Source organism: Anser cygnoides, chromosome 17 (genome assembly GCF_040182565.1).
Source record: "Anser cygnoides isolate HZ-2024a breed goose chromosome 17, Taihu_goose_T2T_genome, whole genome shotgun sequence".
In the NCBI taxonomy this organism is placed as follows: Eukaryota; Metazoa; Chordata; class Aves; order Anseriformes; family Anatidae; genus Anser; species Anser cygnoides.
The window spans coordinates 4,808,329-4,831,983 of record NC_089889.1 but is presented as its reverse complement, the minus strand read 5'-3'; the positions used below and the strand labels follow the sequence as shown (position 1 = coordinate 4,831,983).

The 23,655-nt window shown below is 37.9% G+C and overlaps 1 long non-coding RNA gene across 7 annotated transcripts in view; it reads left to right on the top strand.

The window, feature by feature from the left end:
• Positions 1-23,655, top strand: part of LOC106031186 (uncharacterized) — a 324,491-nt gene that overhangs the window by 92,635 nt on the left and 208,201 nt on the right. For all 7 annotated transcript variants that reach the window (XR_010825587.1, XR_007166980.2, XR_007166976.2 and 4 more), the window contains exon 2: positions 12,318-12,380. This is a non-coding gene — a long non-coding RNA (uncharacterized lncRNA). The remainder of the gene's footprint in view (positions 1-12,317; positions 12,381-23,655) is intronic.

The following is a 23,655-nucleotide window of genomic DNA, read 5'->3' as shown; positions in this document are numbered from 1 at the left end:
ATATTAAAAAATCCAAGGGCAAATGAGGTAGTTAGGGGCTGCACAGAGTGCTGGTGCTTGCCTACCCCAACAGCAGACACTTCAAAAAGTCCTGTAACAACTATTGTGCTTGGGAATATAACCAGTCCCTGGAGAAACCAGCTGCTGCTGTAGCACTCTGAGTGTGCTCTTGCTGGCTGGAATGTCAGCAAGCAACTGGTTTGTCCTTGGGAATGTTTTCCCCATGCTGCTTTCTGTAGCATTGCAGACGTGGGGCCCCTTGGTGTGGAGCAGTCTTGGACTGTGGGACTGTGCCACCCTCTGCACCTCTCCCTCCAGGTCTTTCTCATATATATATATATATTTAAGAGAAAAGGTTGTGTGTGTATGTATATATACATACAACCTTACACTAAGGCAGTCATACCGACAACTAGGTCGCGTATCTTAGAGTAATAGTGAATGCTTGTGAATGCTTTAACTACTCAGGTAGAATCAGGCCATTTTCTGAAGGTTTTTTGAAAAATAAGTAAACACATGATTTGGCCTTGAATTCCCAATATAAATATTAATTCTATAGAATAGTATCTGCATTTGAGAGGGAGACAGATATTTCATGCAAAGAAATGGTAAATATTATTTATGCTGAGGAATTAGTTTAATAGGAAATAATCTCAGTCCTGCTTTGTCCTCCTCGAGGTAGCCTACAGCCCCTCTTGCTGCCTACGGCTAAACCGATCTTTGTGCTCGTCAGCTCAGAATGCTTGTACTTTATCTCCCTGACAGTTACTGAAATATTTAAACTCTGCTTCAAATACTGACATGCTGTTTACACCTGTTTTGTAACTAAAACCAAGATTTTTGACCAAAAAAATAAGAAGAGGGATAGGAATCTGAGTGTTTGCTTTCAAACTGAGGAATGTTGTCCAAAGCTTGCCTTGCTGCAATGCAGTTACCACCACATAACAGTGTGATGTTTGATTCAAGAAACAATGCGTACCAGTAGCTATTAGAGCATTTTATTAAGACATGATTCAAAAAAAAATCTGTAGACTCTACCTGATGGAAAAAAAATGGATTCCACTATGGCTATTCTGGGTGCTCAGTAGCGTGAGCTTCCTCTACCACCTTCTGCTAATCCATCTAAATACAAGAGAGATGATGTAAGCTTTGCACTCCCTAGCAATGACTCTGGTAAGTGCCAGCTGTCTGCATTCCTGGTCTCTCAAGGGGACTAGAGCAATGAGGAAGAAGGGCCATAGTCTCGTACTGATGACTTGCTATTTGTTATCCAGGCACAAGATGTCTCTGTGGGCTCTCCAGAAATTCTAGATTAAAAAATAAAAAAAATAAATGAATAAAAATCAAGCTGTGTGGGAAGCCTGTCAGCTTGTGTTTGTGATTTTATTTGTTTTCTTTAACAAACGCTTCCTGTGTTAAACAGGCTGATACATTATATTTTATAACATCCTTGCTGCCCCAGTCCATGGCAAAGGAGAGACATCCACGAAGGGAGAGTAATGAAGGACTTGCATGTGGTATAGATTCTGACTTTATGCAGTTTAAGAAGGAGATCACCAGGGTTTAGGTGCATGGGTAGATAATCAAGCAGTTCATCCTCTAACTTCCATATTGAGACAGACATTCAAATTGCATAACGCTTATTGATGTCTTAAACATTTAACACGGTGAACATATAGCTGAGTTAATACAACTAAAGAAAACTCAAGGCTTGAAATTTCCTGGAGTCTGAATGCTTAATTTGACACCATAAATGTTTAATTAAGAATTAACTCTGGTATTTAACGTTTTTTAGAAATGTATTTATTTTAAACAGCAAGTCAGCAGGACTTCTTTTCAATCTTATAACATGTTTGTAGCATTTAGTCATTTCTAAGAGAAGGCTTTTAAAGAGTAACTTGTGAACTGCTGTTTCACCCATTTGATCTAAGATAAATATCTTTGCTTTCAAGCTTTGATGATGACCACCTTGGTCTTTGTCATTATTAAAAAACCCTCATGTTAACAAAAGCTGTGTTCAGTCCTGCTCAGTGGAGCAAGTCACATTTCCACACCAGGCACGAAGAGGCTTGATAAGTTAATGAGTCTTTTATGTCAGCTGACTTCGACTACAAAGTGTCTGGCCTGCCAAAAATGCAACAGTCTTACGGTTATTAATATTAACACCCACATCTTCTTAGTACAAATGGAGGAATCCCTTTTTCAAGTATCAAGGAAACTAAAACTGTAATGAGACATGATCAAATCTGAGCCTTTGGAATATGATAATCAGTATGCTCTCCCTTCTTATCAACCGTTTGGATGATTTTATTATAATAGTATGTAGAAGTCCAAGTGATGAAGAAACGTACTAGTTCAGGATCAAGAATGAGTTGTGTATTTGGTACCACCACAACGTATGCATCTTCTGTAGGAATCTACATAGGAATCTCTCATGTAAATCTTTTAAAGTAATACTACTACGTCACGCACAACTTTCACCTCCAAAAGTCAGTATTTCTAAGAGACTCTCCCTTAACTCCTTGACATTTGTTGCATTTGAATGAAAAGTACATATTACTAGTTGCTCAAAAATCCACTGAAGTGGGAGAAAGTGCATCTTCATGTGAACCTTGAGACTGATTGCAGCATCTCTTGCAAGTGAGAGTTTTAGGAGCATAGCATTAAATCTTTATACAGTAGGCAGACTGTAACAATGATTATGTAGACTAATTGTTGGACTGTACTGGAAAAACTAATCTCCTTAAGAACAATACACGTGGTTTCTGAAAGATGAACAATTCTAAATCATTTGTCTTTGGCCATCCTAATCCTGCTTACTTATCCTCACTTTAGAGCCAATACATTTCAATTTTTGTAATCACAGTGTTAGTAAATATGCAAATGGTTGTTGGATTCTTACTTACACAGGTTTATTTCAGTAGTAGGTTTGGCAGATAATTCTCTTTGAAATCACTTTTTTGAGTGGTATCTATGGATGTACAATAACATACTGGTACAAATTGCTCCCTCTGGGGCTGAAGAAAGTAAGATATAGGAAAGATGACATCATGACATTAAACATTTTTTCTTTGCTTGGGACTGATCCTAAGTCTGTTGACATTAATAGAGATTTTCTCTCACTGACTTCCTTGGATTTTGTCTCTCTAGTCTAGCTTTGCAATATGCTGATATCAATCCTACTCTTAACAAGGAGGTACTAAAACTTCCAGGTGTGGCATTATGCGATAAGAGTTGGTGACAATAAGCAAGAGAACATGAGATGAAGCAACCCTTAAAGTCTAACCACTTATATAAATTGGAAATACATCATTAGGACTGTACAAGGAGCACGTATTTTGCTTTCCCACCTCCAAAAAGTTGTCAATTAGGCTTTTGACGTGTTTGAGTAGGTAAGCAAAAACAATAGATACATTTGTTAAAGAACTGACCTTGGATATTCAAGGCATCACCAGCAAAGGTGACATACAGAGGAATGGGAACATCTCCCTGTCCTACTTAGACAAGCTGAAAATTTGGCAAAAAAAAAAAAAAAAAAGAAAAAGAAAAAATAGCTGAACAAGCTGCTTTGAGAAATAGGTTGATAAACTCCCAAATTTGTGGGAACAGCTGGTGTGGTAGAAATCTCAACCAGTGTTTAACCAGGGATTTCTGTCAGTCTCATGTCGTGTTACAGGTTAAGAATTGAATTCGTTACTTGTAAATTAAGAGTGTTACTATTAATTAATACAATTTTGAGAAATAAACTTTTCAAACATTCATGTTCTATTTCCTGATTTAATGAGATAGGAAGTTTATTTAAACTCTCTAGAGAAAGAGAAGGATTTGTACATTTACCATGTGTTCTGCTACAGACCTATTCTTGAATTTGTATAAATTTATATGATTTTACACCAGATGTATATTTCTTTTGTGATGTTTTAGAGTGTGTTAGGAATAGAGAATAAATACAGATATAACAAACTGTAGAAGCTCATCTTCAAGAAAGTAGGTATGTCACAGGCTTACAGATGACTATATCCCCATTTTGGGATGTTGTAGCCCAACACGTGCTTAAGTCATTTGGGAAAATTGTGTGAAATGTCTGTGTTCTAAGAAAAATTCTTCTACAGATACGAAAAACAAGATTTCAGTCATCTGATTTTTTTGTGTGTTTTTTTAAATCACGTTGGTTACTTAGTAGGTAATATTTTGGTTGATACAAAATTTTAACTATCAGATTAAATTTAGATTTTTCATTAAGTATGTTTCCCTTTCCAGTTTATGCACAAGTGAGTTTCAATTTAAATGTGCATTTTCTTAAATTAATGTTAGTCAGCAAAGCTACACTTTTCCTAATTTCAAATAAAATCTAAGAATTTCATAAACATTTTAAAGGCTGTTGAATCAAAAGTATCATTGGGACAAAAATAATCTGCAGTGATGCCATCAAAGGCAGAAAATGATTAGTTTTTTTTCATGCTTGTATTTAAAGTTTGAGTTATTAAAGGATAATTAAAGGGTTGTATTTGGATTTTTTTAAATTAAGCATTGATTAAAACTCTTGTTTTTGGGTTGCTGATGTGACTATTCATGAATGAATCCTGACTATGTCTGTAACATGTTCATAATATCTGTATGCATTGGAATGCAATGCCTAACTCACTAAATCTAGTTCCCCGATTTCTCTGAAAACTTTTTATTAATATTAATAATAATACACTGCTCACTAGCCCCTTATAAATGGCAGCTTAACTGAAACTGCTGCAATTCTGTGTGGCTTCAGAGCCTCTTGAAAATCCCACTAGGCTTCTGCAGCACACTTTCTGCCTTTCTGCAAAGTCTTTATTTTGCTTTAGTTGAGTAATACTAACAATTAATTGTGTGTGGCACTAATAGACAGGACAAGTGTTTCATCACTCAAAATAAATTAGCATGGAAGTAAATACCAGCTGTAAAGTGTCCTGGCATTCTTGTAAATCTCACACAACTACAGTGATGTCTCCTCCTACGGCTTACCCCTTGCAGTACTTCACATTTTGACAGGATGGAATCAGAAGGGAATTAGCTGGACTCCCAAGGTTTTGTTCAATGATGCAAGATCTGTTCCAGCCCTTAACTACAACAATTATTATAATGCTTATTAGAAGTTCAAAATCTTTTGCTAAAGATTTGTCGAGACTGTGCCACTAAAGTATCTATGAAACAGCCAAAGTGGAAAATTAGTTTGAAAAGTAAATAATTGATGAAGGCACACACATTCTTCACTAAATGTCAACACCAGGAAACTCCTAACAATGTACATGCGTACACACTTATGTATAATTAGTCAATGAAGCTACAGCTGAGGTCCTTTGACGAGGAAGATAATGCACTGTGATGCATGAAAGGAAATGAAAGCATGTTGTCAATTATGCTGTTAACAGGTTTTAATATGCACAGTCCATAGGTTGATCACCATATGGAATAATTTATTCCTTTAATTATTAAGACTTTATAAATTAGGAACAGGAAAACTATTTCAGTCATACATGATTAGTGTTGTATGTGTTTTTGGAGAAAGCATACCATGACGTTTTGCTATGCTAAAATCCTGAGGCTTTTCTTATCCTTTTCTCTCGGCATTCTTCAGGATCAGCTGTGTGCCATTTGGAAATTCGATGTTTTACCTTCTGGATCAACATTGTCCAATCTGCAAAGAATAATGACTTTTCAAGTCATTAATGATAATGACTCTGAACTGCAAAGTGGAAAAGCTAAAAAAAAAAAAATAAATTAAAAAATAAAAAAATATATAAAAATACTACCACCTCACCCCCCTCTTCACATCTTTTGTTTTAGACTTTGTTGCCTAAAGGCATTCATGTAGAAGTGCAGTGTCCCCAGCACTTCAAGGACAAATCTAAATACTGAACTTCTGTTGATGTAACATTCATTTTCTCAGAAAGCATTTGTTACACTTAACTCAAGGCTGACATTTCTTTCTTTTTTTTTAACAACAAATTCAATTTATTCAATAGACAAAATATATTTGTTCTGTGAAAAATAAAATATCATCTTTTCCCCCCTTTCCCCCATCTCTCAAAACAACATCTGATAAAAACAACAAAACCACAGTGTTTGTATAATGTGCTGATTCTGGAACAGCTGTACGATGCTTTCTTGTGAATTTCAGGTAGCTTCTTGTCAGGTTTAAACAGCTAAATTCCATTCTAACCAATATCAAAAAGGTTTCCTCTATATTAAGAGTTGATTTCATATTTCACACAGTCCAATTTAAGATATACATTCTCCTTATTAGAGCACACTAATTTTTTTCTTTTCCAGAGATTCTCACGTTCCCAGGTTTATTTAGTCTTGAATTAAAAAAAAAAAAATCAAATTTATAAGTATATACACACATGCACACACATATATAAAATGATGAAATACTTGTATTGAACTATTTCAGTTCAGGTACTTAATTTAAATGTTAGGGAAATTTTGATTATTTTTAAAGTAGTAAAACAAATACATTACTGTAAAATATATAAATTTCTTTGGGCATAGTTTTATACTTCATGCTGGATACAAAATATATTGGACAATTTTTATTTCCCCACCAATGTGGCACTGAGCCTTTTAGAACAGTTACGTCTCACAGCAGAAGGAAAAGTGGAGCCTGAAGCAGCTAAGTTATCTCATACAAGACGGGTTCAGATGGATTTCTGAATCCATGATAATACATGAACCATCCTTAACAGAGCTGAGATCGTTAGCAATGAAACGATTTTAAACCCATATATCTTCACATCTTTAAATGTTTAAGGAAGTTCAGGTAGAAGAAAGACACTTTGGCTGAAACCTTAGTTAGTGCAAATACCTCCTGCTTCCTTGTGATTTAATTCAGTAAATATTGCTATTTATTCTGCAATCGATTTAGCATTGTCATTATTTTGCTGTGTATTTCTGCTCTTCCTAAGTGTTCTGCTTTCACATCTATCAATGGCAAGTATTCAGTTCACTGACCTGATGCTCAGGAAGGACAGGTGTTATCTAAGCCTTAGATGTTTTTCTGTGGCTGGCTACAGGTATTAATTCATGGTGAGTTCTTCCACATGGTCGTGATTTTATAATACTGCAAGAAGAATTTCAAAAGAGTTTTCAAAAGGTTTGGGTTTTGTCCCTTTGTGTCTGAAGATCAAAGGTAGTCCATGACTTTATAACAGAAAAATTAGCTTATTTCACAGTCATTGTAGTTCTTTCAGTTTACAGGAGTTGCTTCAATAAGAGGATTTTATTTAACATGCAGGTCAGAAATAGAGGAGGACCTCTAAGGCAAAGATGAAACCAGATGATGTGGAAGTGTTCTAGTTTCTCTTAAGTGTTGTATTGAAAACACATTTTAAGTTATAACTTTTTATTCAAAACTTGTGCTTTAGTTCCCAAGGCAACACAAACAAGGAATGATAATTTAGAGATTTTTTTCTAAGTATCCTTTCACATGAAAAGGGCGAGCAGCTGTAGATTTCTGATCTGTGGTTTGGAGACCTTTTAATGAAAGCTGTCGATTATGGAGCCCTTATTGTAACACAGACCCAATCCTTAAGCTTTTCCATTAATACACACTGTACCATCATTTTAAGGCTCTTTATTGCTAGTCATCATAGGTCCTGCCACACATCACTAATCTCTGCTGCCTGAAAGATGCTGGGAATAGCAAGTAACATACAATACATCAGAGTAATTTTAAGTTTTGCTCTCATAATGAATGGAAATTGAATCAATCTCTTCTGGGACTTACTCCAAGATTAGACATTAAAGTAGGATTTTTACACACACACACCACACTCCTGCAGTAAGCATAACTTCAGTTAATATTCCTAACAGCTACGTTTTCTTCTCAAAAACTCGCTCATTAGCTTGTAAAATATACAGGATTCAGGTGCTTGATAGCAAATAAAGCCTTTAAAAAATTATGTTTAACCACTAGGGATTTTAGGAGCCTGACAGGAAACAGCTATTTCGTATACACCATTTTCGAGCCACTCTGGAGCAAGTTCAGAATTCTAATTCTGGATTTGAAGAATTTCAAGGTTGTTCCTAGGATGAAACAGGAGTAGAATATGCTGCTTGGAGGACCAAAGTCCTCTACTGCAAGTCAAAAATGCTGTGAGCTGTGACTGTCTCTACACTGTGGCGTAATTATATCCTCATCAAGACAGAGAGCTTTCAAGGTGTTTCTGCAGAAGTGAAGAAAAAGGGAAAGCAAAAGGAAGAGGAGAAGGATTACAAAACTTTTAACCCTCTGTTACTTTAAAAAGCTTCAGAAGATACCCCCCATGCAGTTTAATTTGCTGAGTGTTGAGGAAAGGTAAAAACTTAAAAGGACTAAAAAGGAAAGCTTGCACATCTCCTTGGGATGAGGGTGGAATATAAGTGTCAGAATGAAATATGAATAGTGGGAATATGGCATCTGCTAAAGATTTAAGACTTAAAGGGAATCCTTTGTAAATCACTATATAAAAACAGGTTATAATTACTATTTTATGTTTCTATTATTTTTGTTATTCTGAAAAACACCCATAAGTCTTTTAGTCCTCATTTATATCTCGGGTACTATCCTGTCTTGTCATGTAGTTGGAGCATGGAGACATTACTAATTCAGTGATGCAGTCTTTCCATATATACCATGGGTAGACTTCATGGTTGCCTTCAGATCCCCTCGGCTCAGAGGGTTGAGGTGTTATTCTAAATGTGAAAAAGAAATATGTCTGTAAAATTGGGATTTGGGGTTGTGGATATTCTGGGATATTCTGTCTCTGGACTTCAAACTGCATTTTTATGTAATACCTGCTTAATTAACTTGATCCCAAACCAGTTCCCAGTTCATTCAGCAAGACAGTGGGCTCAAAGGGGAAAAAAAAAAAAAAAAATAAAAAAAAAAAGGCATCACAGAACGTATAGGGACTTAAAATACCAAAGTTAAGAAGAGGAGCAATCTGGCACACTCCAAAACATGGAAATCCTCTGATGCTCATTGTTAACTGCCTCACAGATGAGCATAAAGGCTTTTGCTGCAGAGCTCTCAGGTACAGCCTGGCTTCTTTTCCCACAGATATTTCCACTTACTACATGCCTGTATTTTCATATTGGCGAAAAGGTAAACAATCCATTTCCTCAGACTGATACCAGCTGAGCAAATAATTCAGTTTTCTATTAAGACTTGGGATGATGAGGGTGATCTTAAAATCACACAATTAAAGTTTAATCAGTCCCACGCATAGATTTGCCAATGCAAATCTATGCACCCTACTCAAACTCCAGTACCAGGTGCTGGAGTTGTAATCCTGCTCCTCTCCTCTCCGCAGCAACCCTAATGTAGTCCCCATTTCCTACTAAGATAAATACCTTTCGGGATTTGGATTTGGGTAGTACCTAGGTGAACCTTGCAAAACTAATAAATTAGGAAAAAAAATGTTTATGAATACTGCGCTAATTGGTAATGAGGCATGTTCTGTATTTCATGTCTCCCCGCTTGTGCAGTTGTGATACTGTCATCGCTGGAAGATTTAATCCCAGCAGATCCAAAAAACTAATGTGCATTTCTTTGCACCTCATTGCTTGCAAGGCCAGAGCTCCCTTCATCAAGACTTTTACAGCAGATATCATGGATTAATAAAAAGGTGAAAGAGCTCTGGTCCATTATTTATCCCTGACTGATATTTATTAGCAAAAAACAATTTATGCTGGGATTCCTTTATGGGTCTGTGATTGCAGTAGCTGGGGCAAGTGGTAATTAAAAAGCTGCAATGTGTCCTCTCACTTCAAAATTGGGCTTTAAAATGATGACAAGATAATGAATGGTGAAGTCTAATATCCATATTAATTTCTCTGGGTGTTCACATGTGTGGCTGTGTTGTGTAGGTGGCTGGAAAGTTCAGGATATTTGACAGCTAAGACACATTGCTGCTGGCAGAGCCCATCTGTCTGATTAGTTTCGGTTACACGATGCGAGTGTTCTTTGCACACCAGCCCAAAGCATTGGGCTTGACTGTTCACATAAATCTCAACCAGATTTCCTAATGAGCTGTTGCAACATGTATACCTAGAGCTAATTTTGATCAAGGAAAATGTTAAAGCAGTACATTAATTTAAGTGTTGCTAGAGCTGTAGGAGTTAGATATTCTCCAAGTTTTACATACAGGTAAACCGAGGCACAAATTCAAATTGTCTCAGGTGAATTATTAACACAGACATCCTTTGAAATAAGGACAGTTGGTTCAAGTTCACTACCGAACTTCTTTTTCCCACTGAAAGCAGGAGCTGAAAAACTGTTTTAAAAGGATTCTGAAGAGCCAGAAAACGCTGTATTGCCAGGCCTAAGTCTTGTGCTGTTCCCCTGAGATCAGTGTGTCTTGGACTCCTGGCAGCCCTTGGCTTGGCATCCCTGGCAGGGCAGTCTAGACTCAGCAGAAGTTACAGCCACAGCGTCTATGCAGCAAGGAGGAAGCTGTCTTAGCCTCTGGGAGGGAGACAGGAATTACATTCGCACGTGTTTTTCTGAATTTTCTACAAAATTACTTTGCAGATAGGTAGAAGGCTTGCTCTGAAGCAAGCTTTCTCCAGGTTCTGTAAGTATGTGATGTGTCTCTTAACTTAATAAGGAGACCAGCATCAGCAAGAGGTTCTTCCCAAAGGAAAGAGTGGTTTACCTCCGTGCCTCCTTCCTATCTCACTTTGGCCTTTTGGAATCAGAGTTAATGAAGGCAAAGGGAAGCCAAGCAGGTTTAACTCCCTGAGGAGCTCAGCCTCAGGCAAGATGAGAACATTTCTTACCTGGAGACTAACTTGTAACACATGGAAAATGGTTGTCTTTTTGTGACCACACCCTAAGGGAGGTAGTACAGGTTACTAATAAAAATTAGTGTGAAACATTTTTTTGTCATGTGGAAAATTCTCAGATTTCATTATTTTTCTCCTCTCAACTAGGAGGAAAAATCACAAACCCCAATCCTAATCCCTTCATTTGAGAGAAAAGCTACATATGTAAAAATTTGGGAAGGGCCTGTGAGAGTCATTTTGTCATATGAATTAGATTTTTAAACCTCTAAATAATTTTCAGTTGCTTTTCTGCAATCCCTAATCCTGTGACCTAGAGTTGTGAGATACTTAACTCTTCCTCCTATCCCTTCCATTTAGTAATCTATTAACAACAACAACAACAAAAAATTATAATCAAGAAATGTCAATTCTAATGAAAAATGTACTTGTGCAATGACAAGGACTGCTGGTTTATGTTAATTCATCTGATCAGGCCATTAATGTCTCTACCCCTCAATTTGATATAGTTACTTTACTATGAGACAACATAATTTCTGTGCTCGGAACACATTAGAATTTAATTAGTACTGGCACAGAACAGTAGCACCTTGACTGAAAGAAATACTAAATTGCTTCATTTCTGACATAGAAAATCAATGCATTCTCTATTCAAACTTGATTTTCATTTCATTATGCTTCTAAATAGATTTGCAGGAGTCTATTTAGGATTATAATATAGCTAGCACATGAAAAATTAAAATACAGACAGGACTGGGTCATTTGCTCAGGTATCAAAGACAATGTATCATCAAGATTTTGAAGTCTATTCATCCATTAAGTTCATGTACTTCTCACTCTTTTGGTAGAATTGGTGCTTGTAGACTGATACAAAATAGTCTGTCACTATCTCCAGCTGCAAAAAGTTTCCTCTTCCTCTTTTCTGGGTGAAGTAAGAATGAACTGGATTCCTAGCTGCTCAGGTTTCCATTAGGCCTGGTAGAAAGGAGCAGTGCTTACTTCCTTGCCATTTCCACATGTCCTCATCATAGTAGGCTTAAAATTCATGCTCCTCAACCCCTGAGAAAAAGGAACATATGACAATGCAGTGCCATCTGGTCCTGTCCTAACTTTCTAATGCCCAAAGCTGGTCAATGTGAACTGGAGGTTTTTAGTACAAGATCACCGTTTGCCCATAAGAAACCTCAGGATTCAATGAGACTTCTTTGAGGCTTGAATAGTCTGGTTTCAGAGAGGAAACATAATAAACCCAATTAATCCTCAGCCCTAACTGGCCTGCTTGGATTTAGCAGGTTGGCTACACCTGCCCAAGTGAACAATTCACTCCCATTATTCTCTCCCTGAAGAATCAAATCCCTTCAGCAGAATGGAATCTGCTCCGCTTGCTATGTGAATCTCAATTATATCAAAATCTTGCCTGAATCTAATATATCAGCAAAGACAACTCTATTTAACAGTTGGCATTGCTTTAAAACTCACCCACTTTTCACCATTCTCTTTCCCCCTCCTCTTTCCAGGAACAGCTCTTGCAAGACAGGAAATCCCTCACCGTGCGCACAGTTGTTTGACCATCTCACACAGTAAGTGCCTCATCTAGAGGCTGGTTATTATTTTGTATTTTCTGAATACTTTTATCTGTGTGTTCTGGCTTCTGATCTATTCTCACCTGGAGTTGAAGGGCATTCTATTGCTATATATTTTAATTGTCTTGCTGGAGTGTAGTTGTTTTCCAGTGTTTGGGTATCAAATTGATAGTGACAACTATGCTTACAGCATTGGAGGAAAATGCATACAAATACTAGAAATTTGAATATTGAAGCATACCCTTCCAATCTCTAATGAGATTATTTTGCTGTTTTCCAAAAACATATATCACTTTTTCCTTCAGTTTATTTTTTGAGAAAACATGTTATCAGGAGAGCAAAGGGAAATATATATCCAGAAAAACAATCTTTCAATAAATTTGTCCTTTGCGATACTAATGGTTAATTTAAAAAAACAAAAAAATTATCAATGTTATCTGAAAGCTCCAAGAGCTTGGTGCAAAATTTTTAGTACTTACAATGTCTTCATATACTGCTTTTTGCTGTCATTCAGCAGACAAGCAGATCCCAAGGAAAAAGGTCACATTTTGTGGTCCATGTCAAGGAGATTACTCTACACACATCATGTCAGCTAATGCTCATTATGCCAATTGCTTCATTAAGAAGCAAGAAGCAACAGTTAAAACTGTCAGACAGCTTTGTGGCAACATTTACTTCTTACCTCCATATTAGAAATATATCGGTTAAGGGGGAGCTCTTTTGAAACTGTGGTTTCAAACAGTAGTGAGAACGTTTGTAAGTGCTTGGATAGAAAGTGGGTGGAATTTGGTATTTTGACATAGTTACAGATCAGTGCAGAAACTTTCTGAGGAAGCAGGTTTGTCAGCAAATTCTCAGTTGTTGCAGATGTTCAGTTTGAAACATTTCAGGTCTGATGTACTTCTTGCCATTCCGAGGTAGGTTATTCTAGGAAATTGTATTTACGGGAGGCAGCAGAAACCTCCCGCAGGGACCAAACCACAGTGTTTGTTACTGTGTTGTGAGGGGCATGAGGGGCGTCTATTTTGAGATTTTTGTCATGCTTACAAAGAACATCTTTTGGGGGATAGCCTAAGCATCTGTGAAGATTGGGATTCCAGCATGCAAATACATCTTTAAGTTGTAATGGTGCGTCCTAGCTGGAGAGTGATTCCTTTGAAAAAGGAATTGTATCATCAAAAATGGACATGAGAGTTCAGGCTACCTTAAGGCTCTTCCAATAATCCAAATACTTGTATACCTTTGAGAATAACCCTGAAAGTGTAACACTTGGTAGAACTGTAATTTGTAAGGAATATACTTCCAGTTAAGGGAACAGCCATGCTATTAGGTCATGCCTGTGTAAATGATTAATTTACAGTAGCAGACTGTTAACTGATGCTTGTGGAAAGTTTTTCTGACTTTTAATCTAATTGAAAATACACTTTTAAGTGCTTTTTGCTCATCATTACAGACTTTCCTTTAGGGCCTATGGACCTTTGTAGGACAAGAACAGGATTTGGTTTTAAGTAACAAACTGAAACATGATGAAAGCAAGAAACAGAGACTGAGACCTTAATTAAAACAGAGTTGCGTTTCAGAGAGTTATTGAAGAAGGAGGAGGTGCTAGAGGCTAGAGAGTAGTTATAAATGTTTTTCAAAGCCTATTTGTACAGTGAAAGAGCCAGTACAACAGCCCTATTATTCACCTCTGCTATGTTGGTATTTGTGAAAAACAAACTTCAAACAGGCTCAGAGCTAGGAGCTCCCTGGCTGAGGATGATGGCACATCAAGGAGTAGGGATGAAGGAACAGATACTAGCAGCTGGAAGCACAGAAACTCCTCTGAAGTTTGCTAACAGTTTTTGACCTTGCTAGAATTCATTTCACATCATGATCCTCTTGATTTCAGTGTAAGGTCTGGCAGCTTCTCTGGTCTGGCAGCTTCTCTGCTCAGCCATGACTGTGAGGAGGTTTTCCTTTAGTGTAGCTCCCTGTTACAATTCACTTGCACTTGGTGCCTGTGCCAGACTCCATCGTGACATCCTGTGACATGATGACAAAGCAGTCTGGTTCCCTAGAGATGAAATAAATGCAAAGTTAAACCAAACCAGTCAGAACAGAAGAAAAGCTCAGACTAATCACGTTTACAAAAAAAAAAAAAAAGCCTGAAAAATGCAAGTATTTTTTGTATCTTCTGCTCTGAATATATATTCTCAACAAAGGTATTTCCATCCTCCTATAAGGATCAGAGTTAGTTAATAATCTAGTTTATAATAATTTATATTATTAAAATCTGTAAGTCATTTCAATTTTTTTCATTGGAACGTAAATCTGCTGGCAGACTGTACATGGGAATCGTACCAGTAGCGTTATATGCCCTGTGGACATCTCCCTACCGTGCTCTCATCTTCCAAAGGTATCTGCATCATCATCTTCTAGGAGACAAGATCTGAAATCATCAGGACCCTACCATGTGTTGTGGCTACATCAGCTAGTTGCAGGCTCCTGGTAGAAGCAGATTAGAAATAACGTGCAATATCCTTGATATCCAAAAATCAGAAGGCACCCTAAGATGTTTGGGACTCTTATGTTTATTCATCTGAATGTTGTCTTAGCCCAAAGCTCAGGATATCCTCCTTAAAACATCAAACATGAAGTGATGTGCCATGTGATTAAGAAAGAGGTGTTGATTTCCTACTTTGGGGATTTATTTGCTGAGCTAGCGCCAGTTTTCCCTGCGGTTCTCTTGAAAGTATATGAATTATATATGATAAGAATTGATGAACTGTGCTGGAAAACCCTTCAAGGCTATCAGATAGTCATTTACAGGAGCAGAGGGAATCATTGTCCATATTTTAGTTCTATTTTATCACATAAATGATGTTTTAGAGACAGTTTTGTACATGCCATCTCATTTCAAAGCTTTTTTTTTTTTTTTCCTCATTAGATCACATCATTTTTGGAAGCTACTAAATATTTATTTTTGTCACAGTCCCTTGGAGTCTTTTTTTTGTAATCTGCTACCAGTCCTCCAGTCCTTTATAAGGGATTAATTTACATGTAGGATGTGTGTGTATGTTTACATATATATCCCTACGTGTATATATATATATATGTGTATATATATATATATAAAGGATTAAATTTCCTGTATAAGTAACTGATACTTACATTTAAATTTTTAAATAGCTTGTTGTCAAGGACTTTTTCTTTGTTTCCTTTGTTGACTTTGAAGGCTTTGGAATATGTTTTCACGCTTTCTGATTCAGAATACCAGGAATCTGGTTGTTGATCAAGGCAGATCTCTTTAAGTTAATAGTTGTCCACCCAAGGAACATATAAATACATACCTCTTTTTTTCACATGGGTGCTCCTGATTGTGACAGAATGTGAATTCATATAAAGATTTTTTTTTTCCATTTCTTCTCTGCTTACAACTTTTCTTTCTGCTCCAATTTCCAGTAGCATGTGATTGTCATTTCTTTCTTATGTTAAACCTAATTTGAATGATTAAAGTGGATGTTGCCTGTGCATGCTTCTGTTGCTGTATAAAACTGTATTAACATAGCTGCTCAGACTTTGCAAATGCTTGGCTGTGCATCTCCTTACATCCAGGCTGGTCCGTTCTGACTTCTAGTATTCTGCAAGTTCTTCTCTAGGATTCGCAGTGTCTAATGAAAGACTCCGCAGGCCACCTAAGATTTTAGTTACTTTGCAATAAGTGCAGGACACTGGAAATCTGTGTTGTCTGGAGACCCAATTAATTTTACAAAGGTAGTTAGACTGTGTGGGCATGTGTCACCTGAAGGATCAATACAAAAAAGTTGCTACTGTATAACAGCTTCCTGGTGCATTTCACCCACTCAGAACTAAACATAACTCAGTACATTTCTTTCTCCTTACCTTAGTAGCAATCCTCATATTGAGATGTTTGGCTCCCCCGGATTTCTATGTGATTTCCCAGGCCACCTCTTATATTATCATCTAGCTATTAAGCTGCTTAAAAATTCTCTTTTCTTCATCTCCGTATACCTTGCAAATGCATTAGCTTGTTCAGTATTACTCCTGTTGCACTGATGTCAAAGGATATAAAAGCTTCATTTAGTTTGCCCTTTTCATTCATTTTCTCAGGTGAGCTAAGTAAAAAAAAAAGTGAGGATTCTTTCAATTTCTTACTTTTTAAAGAAAGTTGTTTTGTTTTTAAGGGATTAATATATAGAACAACATATATTTTAACATGTATTCTTTTGTTAATAGAGAAGATAGTAATTTTAACACTTCTCCCTGTGGATATTACTGCTGCAGCATAAGAGCTCAAATGTAGGACTGGCTTGTCTATGTTCAAGCATAGACAGAGCTGGCTAACACACAAAAACTGTAGCAAAAACTCTTTTACCCCCATGACTTTAGATTCGGACAGTGAGAAAGTCGTCTTATCCCTCCCAAACCCTTATGACAGGGATAGAAGGAGGAACTTTCGGAGAATAATGAGGAATCACATTTCAGTGTTGTCAACTTTCCTTAACATCTGAAAGTGTTCACATTGTGGTTTCCAGGTTTGGTAAGTCTCTCCTAATAGCGTCTGACATTAGCATAAATCTGATGTAAGTGTTACACAGAATTGCCTTTGTGTTACTAATACAAACACCTCTACTGACTGCTTATTACAGTAATGTAAACGTCCACTCTTGAGGAAAGGTAGATCTTCCTTCTCCTATGACGGACTTAGCAGCTAGTGTAGAATAATAAAGAAATGACATCTCTCAGCTGAATAGGCATCTTCGTAACACAGCAAGGCAGTCCCTTACAGGAGTTATATAGGAGTACTTGCTTCATTTAACTGTCCATCTGCTTAAGGAATGAGAGGAAAAAATACAATGTGATCGCTGGAGTTGCAACTATAACTCCATTAACTTCAGTGGAGTCGTAACTGTTTGAACAAGAAACTGGCTTTGCTTGTGAGGGCATTCACGGTAACTGGCTGTGGTTAGCTCCTCGGGGTTTACCATATTTGAGATTCCTCCTGACTTACAAGAGCAAGAACTGGGAAGGATTAAGACCTGGTTCCCCAACACCTCAACATTTTTTTACTTAGGGGCATGTAGCCTGTTTTGAAGAATAACGTGATTGAATCAGCTTCCAAAAGGTGTTGCAAACCCACAGGTTTCTTCTATGTCCTCCCTCTCTCTCCCCACAAATATTTTATCAAAAGAAAGTCCTTTTACCTTTGTAATAAAAGAGTGTCTCTGTCTACCTTCCTCAGAAGCAGGATGACGTCTGAGACCTGGTGAAGGCAATGGAGTTGAGATTTCACCCCAATTTTTAGAGGTGCTGACCGCTCTCAGATCTCATTTCTTTTGAAAGTGGATTGCGAGGCATCAATGCAGGATCTAGGTCAAAGACTATCAGAAATTTGTGGGATTCTAGGAGAGGAGAAAATGTACTCTAAACTATTGAAAATGAGTTTTTCAAACCACTGTTCCTAAATACGTGAACAAAACTTCTTTTTTCCCCCTAATGAGCAGTAAAACACAGAAAGATTAACCATGAGTTTAGTAACAGTGAGCTCTTGTACCTTTTGTCCTGCAGAAACTTGCAGAGGTCACGGTATGAAGGTACTTTGATCCAAATAAGTATCTAAGCATGCACATCTTTCTCTTCACTTCAGCTGCAATATGGGTCCTCTGGCCAGTGAGGGTGGGATGACTTCTTTCTCCTGGCCACCAAATTCCCTCCAGTGGAAGTCTCTCTGCATCCAGGAGCCTTGCTGTCGCCTGGACAAAGAGCTGATGCCAGACTGTGATGTACATAGACTAGTAAACAAAATTCAGAGCTCACGATGTGAGAACTGATAACACAGGAATATTGTTTGGCAAAACTCAGGCTGCATATTTTATATGTTCCCTCTGTGGTTTCCTAGCTGGCAGGATCTGCTTCCTCCCTGTTCAATTCTGTGGTTGTAGAATTACTCACTTTACTGTTTCTTGTTACAATGCCCTGAGGGTATTAAGGTCTTGTTTGATCATAGAGCTAAAATATAAAGCTTCAAATTCTCTTCTCCATTGTACCTAATTAAGGAATCTCATTAACCCTCTCTGTGAATAGATTGAGAGGATGTCTCCTTTCTGCGGGCTGCTAATATGTTTTCTGGTAGAACAGCACACTCATCTGACCCCTGGTACTAGGTACTGTGTTAAATGGACTCTGCCAGCTCATGGCAGTGACGTTTCCTTTTCTGGTCCATTCTTTCTGAGAAACTTCTCTTAACTTAAACCTAGTTCTTGATGTTTTTTTTTTTTTTCTTTCCTTTCTGGAGCTCTCCCACTTCAAAAGCAGGGAAAACTGTTGCCTAATCTCACATAAGTTTATGGGATCCAAAGGGCAAGGTATCTGTTGGTTGGGGGGGGGGGGGGGGGGGGGGTGGGGGAGGAGATAAAAATCTGGGTCAGTTCCATCAGCTGACTGTACAGAGACAACTGCACAAACAAATTTAGCATGATGCTGGTTATAATTTCTCCTGCACATCATCTCTGCACCATAGAAACTCTTTAAGTGCATATGCAACAGAATAACAGAATGGTCTGACTTAACCAATGACTTCTGTGTTTAGAAAGTTGTTTTCTCATCTGCCAGGAAAGCAATGATCTGATAGTTTCTTCTATTCAGCTGTGCTATCTGTGGGCTGCTGAAGAAAATCCGGGCAGCAATACATTGATAAAGGACATGCTGCTGAGCCTGGTGCAGGAACGTTGCCCAGCTTCTGCAGGGAGCCAGCTCCCAGCCAGCAGGGTGAAACTGTTCCTGCTCAGCACCAGCCTGCTAGCTGAGTCTGACTTCAGCGGTACCTGGGGGTGTTGTTCCCCTGGGGTCCCCAGTGCTGAGGCAAGAGGATGGGAAGAGGACCAGGCACTCTTCATTTGGCAGCATGCCTGTGCCTAAAATCCCTCCCAGAGCACCAGGTGCTGGCTGGAGATGCAGGGACAGTGGCTGTGTGAGGATTTTCTTTTGGCCTGGTGTGGTGGAAGCCAAAAGCCCAGCTGGGCTCATGCTGTTTGCATGGCATAGGAACAGTCACTGCACGGCTTTGCTGCAGCACCCAGAGCTGCTCAGCAGGGCTGGGGAGGTGCTTCGTCAGGTGCTGTGTGGCTGAGACAGAACATTGAAACTTCAGACAATATCTGTGAATGTCTGTTTGTTAAATGGATATGTCTGTGGCTGAATGCTTACAATAAGCTGTAAGTCAAGCATGCCATCAGGATTTGTGTAATAAGGAGGAATAAGGAAGACATTTGTCTGGACTGGTCCCTAGCAGATGGAGAACTGATTCCAGCGAAGTGGGCTTTAAATAATGAAACTGAAAGCAAAAAGGAGAGAAAAAAAAAAGATTTAGCACAAGAGCAAGAAAGTGAACAAACTTATGTAGTGGAAGAACATGAAAAGAAATTATTTAATTTCCTGTTCTCCACTGGAGAAGAGGAGTTGAAATATTTACAAATGGGCTGTTTGAGCGAGCTAGTATTATTGAAACCTGCTGAGAAGACTCACGTGTTTGGAATGTAATAAAAATGGTTATATTCCACTAGGCAGAACAGACTGAACGAAACAGCAGGCAAGAGTCACTGCCAGTTGGTAGCAAATGTGGAGCACTTGCTGATTCATATTTATCTAACAAAGCATGAGACAGGGTTGTCTGCTGCAGACCACCATAATACCTGCTGTAGTGTTTGAAGAAGTCCCCTGCTGCCACTATTCCTAGTTCAAATCCCTGCCCACACTGGTCCTCCTATGTTTACTCTTCCCTGTGTCCTCATGCTTAGCAGCCCTTTCATCATTCCCACTAATGGCCATGGTAACAGTTGGGATGATTCATGTGCTTTACACCTCAAGGAGAACACACTATAAAGTGGAAGGACCATTTTCCAATCAATGGTGATAAGCAAGAATCAGTCAATCTCGGTACCACAGCCTGCATATATCACAGAAAGGGACATATTGAGCAATACATGTGGCTTGAACAATGTGCTGGTTTACTAATTTTCAAGATTTTTTTCCAAAGACACATTAATCTGGACAACACAAGGTCACCGTGCAGTGAGCTGGACAGATGCTTCAACTGGACAAATTATTTCACACAAATTTAAAAAGAAATCTTTTAGCCCATGCTCATTCATTTGTATTGTTATTCTCTACAAAATCCTGAGTGGCCAAGTCTACCCCCTCCAGTAGCTCTGCATTTGTTCATAGCAGCTTGCAGAGATAGTTCCTCAAAGCAAGGTTTAAACTCGTTTGCCTAACTGTAAGTGCCAGCAATGATACTGGAGAAACAATAGCACGTGACTTAGACAATTAACCAAGCATCTGGGAATATAAAAATACCAGAGGGACCCTTTCATTTGGTTGAATGAGGAAAAAAAAAGTCACCTTAGCTATCAGAGTCAAGCACTAAGTGATTATATTTAAGTGAAATATCAAGACCGGCATTAGGATTAAATTGTTCCCCTGTGGCCTTTAAATCTACAGCCTTTAAATCATTTTCTTTCATCCATTGAGCTACTCTGAGACGCATAACCTGTGCAAAGTCCCCTTAAACTATCCGGAAATATCAGTGTAATCTTTTCCTAGTCATCCTGCCTATTCACCATGCAAAATTGAAGCATGGCATAGCAGAGAGGATACCAGGGTAGCTGTATGGCCTTGGGACCAGAGCAGGCTTGCAGGAGAATGGTCTCATATTGACGGAAGTTTGGTTCTGTTTGTCCCTGCCTATTTTTCCCTGGTACAATAATATTAAGCTAGAAATGGGCTTGTTGAATAAATGCTTTGTGGTTAGATTTTCCTTCTGTTGCATAGAAATTACTTTTATTTTAGGAAACGTATGTTGGAAATACAAAAAAAAAAAAAAAAAAAAAAAAGGGCACTAAAGAAGATACACCTTCAACAAGAAAATCTTTGCCAAGCCACACCTTTCCCTGTCTCTGCAAGCTGATAGATACAGAAGACAGGCACCAGATCTGATTTTATTCTAACCAGGCGAAACACTCTGACATAACAGTTTTTGTCTTTAAACCATCCATATGCATTTTTAAACTATGCTAATGGGTTATGCACGTTATTTTGCTGGCTAAATTGATACATGCCTCATACTTCCACTATAGTACCATTGAACTTTCAAAAATTCTTAGAGTAGATCAGTTTTGCAGGAATTTTGGAAAACCTAGGCTTACTTCACTGGTGCTTTAAAGCTAAAGCATCCTAATCACCTAATTTACAAATATTTCAAACCTGGCATACTGATGCACCAAAAGGTTAATTGCTGCTCATACTCAATTAGTAGGAACCCTATGCTCTTTATTATATAAAAGTAAGCTATTATCACTTACTACATTTTTAAATCCAAGGTTTAATAATGACAAAACTTTTATCTCAACCCCGCAAAACCTTAATTGGTTCTATCTGAATACCTCTTTCTTCACAAAATTTTAAATCTCAGAATCTTGTGCATATGTATTTGCGGTTACAAAATGGTATTCTTAAATAGACTTTATGCAAATTCTGTAGATGTGTAGGTCTTTTTGATAAGCTTTTATATTTCTACAAATTCCTCCTCTCTACAGGTGCCAATTTAGCTGGCTGTTTACAGGTCATTTTTGCCCAGTGGGTCAAAAGCTTCTGAAAGATGCTACTCTAGCATCTGTCAGGCTCTACCTTTTTTTCCAGAATTGAGGTTTCCAGAATTTCATAGAACACGCATTTTATATTTTAATTTATTTTGGTGTGATTACTCAAATGTATTTTGACCAGATCAAAGGCAGTATTTTAGAGATGTAGGAACACATACTATAAATTTTTGTTTTGTAATGACCTTTCAGTGGAAAAGTATTCTATGTTTTAAAAGTCAAATTTGATATAAAGCTTTTATACTTAACTTGGGAAACTTCTCTCTTCAAAAAATTTCAAAATTATTCTTGTGTTTCTTTTTTGAAGAAAACTACAGAACGAGCTTGGAAATTAAAACTTTCCTGAAGTAAAAATCCCATTTCCTTTGCAGATTCAAACTCAATACTTCAAACTCAGTAAATTGGTAGGTTTTAACCAGTGATCTGCAGGTTGCAGTGAGATGTATGGATTACCTCTAAGGAGTCTGCGATTAAAATAAAATAAAAACAGGGCTGTTAATGGCAGACTGAAATTCATTATACCAGTGTCCATTCCTCAGCTGGAAAACTCAGGTTTGCAAATTGAAAACACAGTAGTTTTCAACCTCTTAAGTTAATAATTCCTGATAATACGTTCCTATACACATCAGTAGCTGCTCGCACAAATAATTTGTAAGTAAATGCTGGTTGTTTCTGAGAGTCTTCGAGCTGCACACTTACTGCCATCAGTGTCTGCTTTTTGTCATTGTTTGTTTAGTATTCAGAGGATTTATGTCAGTTCGAATCATCCTGTGGTAGCTGATAATGTTTTTGTTTAAGTAGGTTAACTTGTCTAAATAATGAAATACTTGTGGATCCTTTGACCCAAACTCAGCTGAACACAGATGGGCTGTCTGCGATGAAAGAAGGAATCAATAGGATATTCCACCCTGAATAAGTCAGTGAGTCAGTTTTCATCTTCCTTATGCTATGTCTCTCTGGTCTTTATCACTTCTGAAATAACATTATTCTAATTTCACATCCTAAAGAAAAAAAACATATTTTCCTAGTCTAACTCCTTAGCAAGGGTCATCCTGTTGTGCTGTCATAATGACCTCCAGGTGTTAATGGGTTGGAGACATCACCAAAATAGCTGTCACTTTATGTAGTAGTTCACTGCACATTATGTATTCATTACTATTTGAGTTTGCTGTTTGGGGAAGGGAAGGAAAGAATAGAATTGTCAAATCCAAATTCATTATAATTCTGAAAGATTAAAAAAAAAGGAAAGAAAAATCATCTTCATGCAGGAGAACAGCTCTGAGGGGATGGGATCTGGCCAGTAGAGCTCACCTAGCAGTGGGCTCAGCATGGAACTGTGTGTGTGTGTGTGTTTTGGTTTGTCTCACAACAAATATTCAGGGCAACTGTTCCTCTGCTGTGAACAGCCCTATGAAGTTCCTGCACAGGTAGCGAGTCCCTGCATTGTGGCACTCTGCTGCATGGGGTTCCCAGCTATTCTGCCAGGCAGACCAGGTGCGAACTGTGCTGTGCAAAAGAAAAGGCAGATCTCTGATCTTTTGCCAAGCTAGCAGAATGGATTGCAGGCACTGAAAAGCAAGTTCTCTATCACAATATTTTTCCACAACCCACTG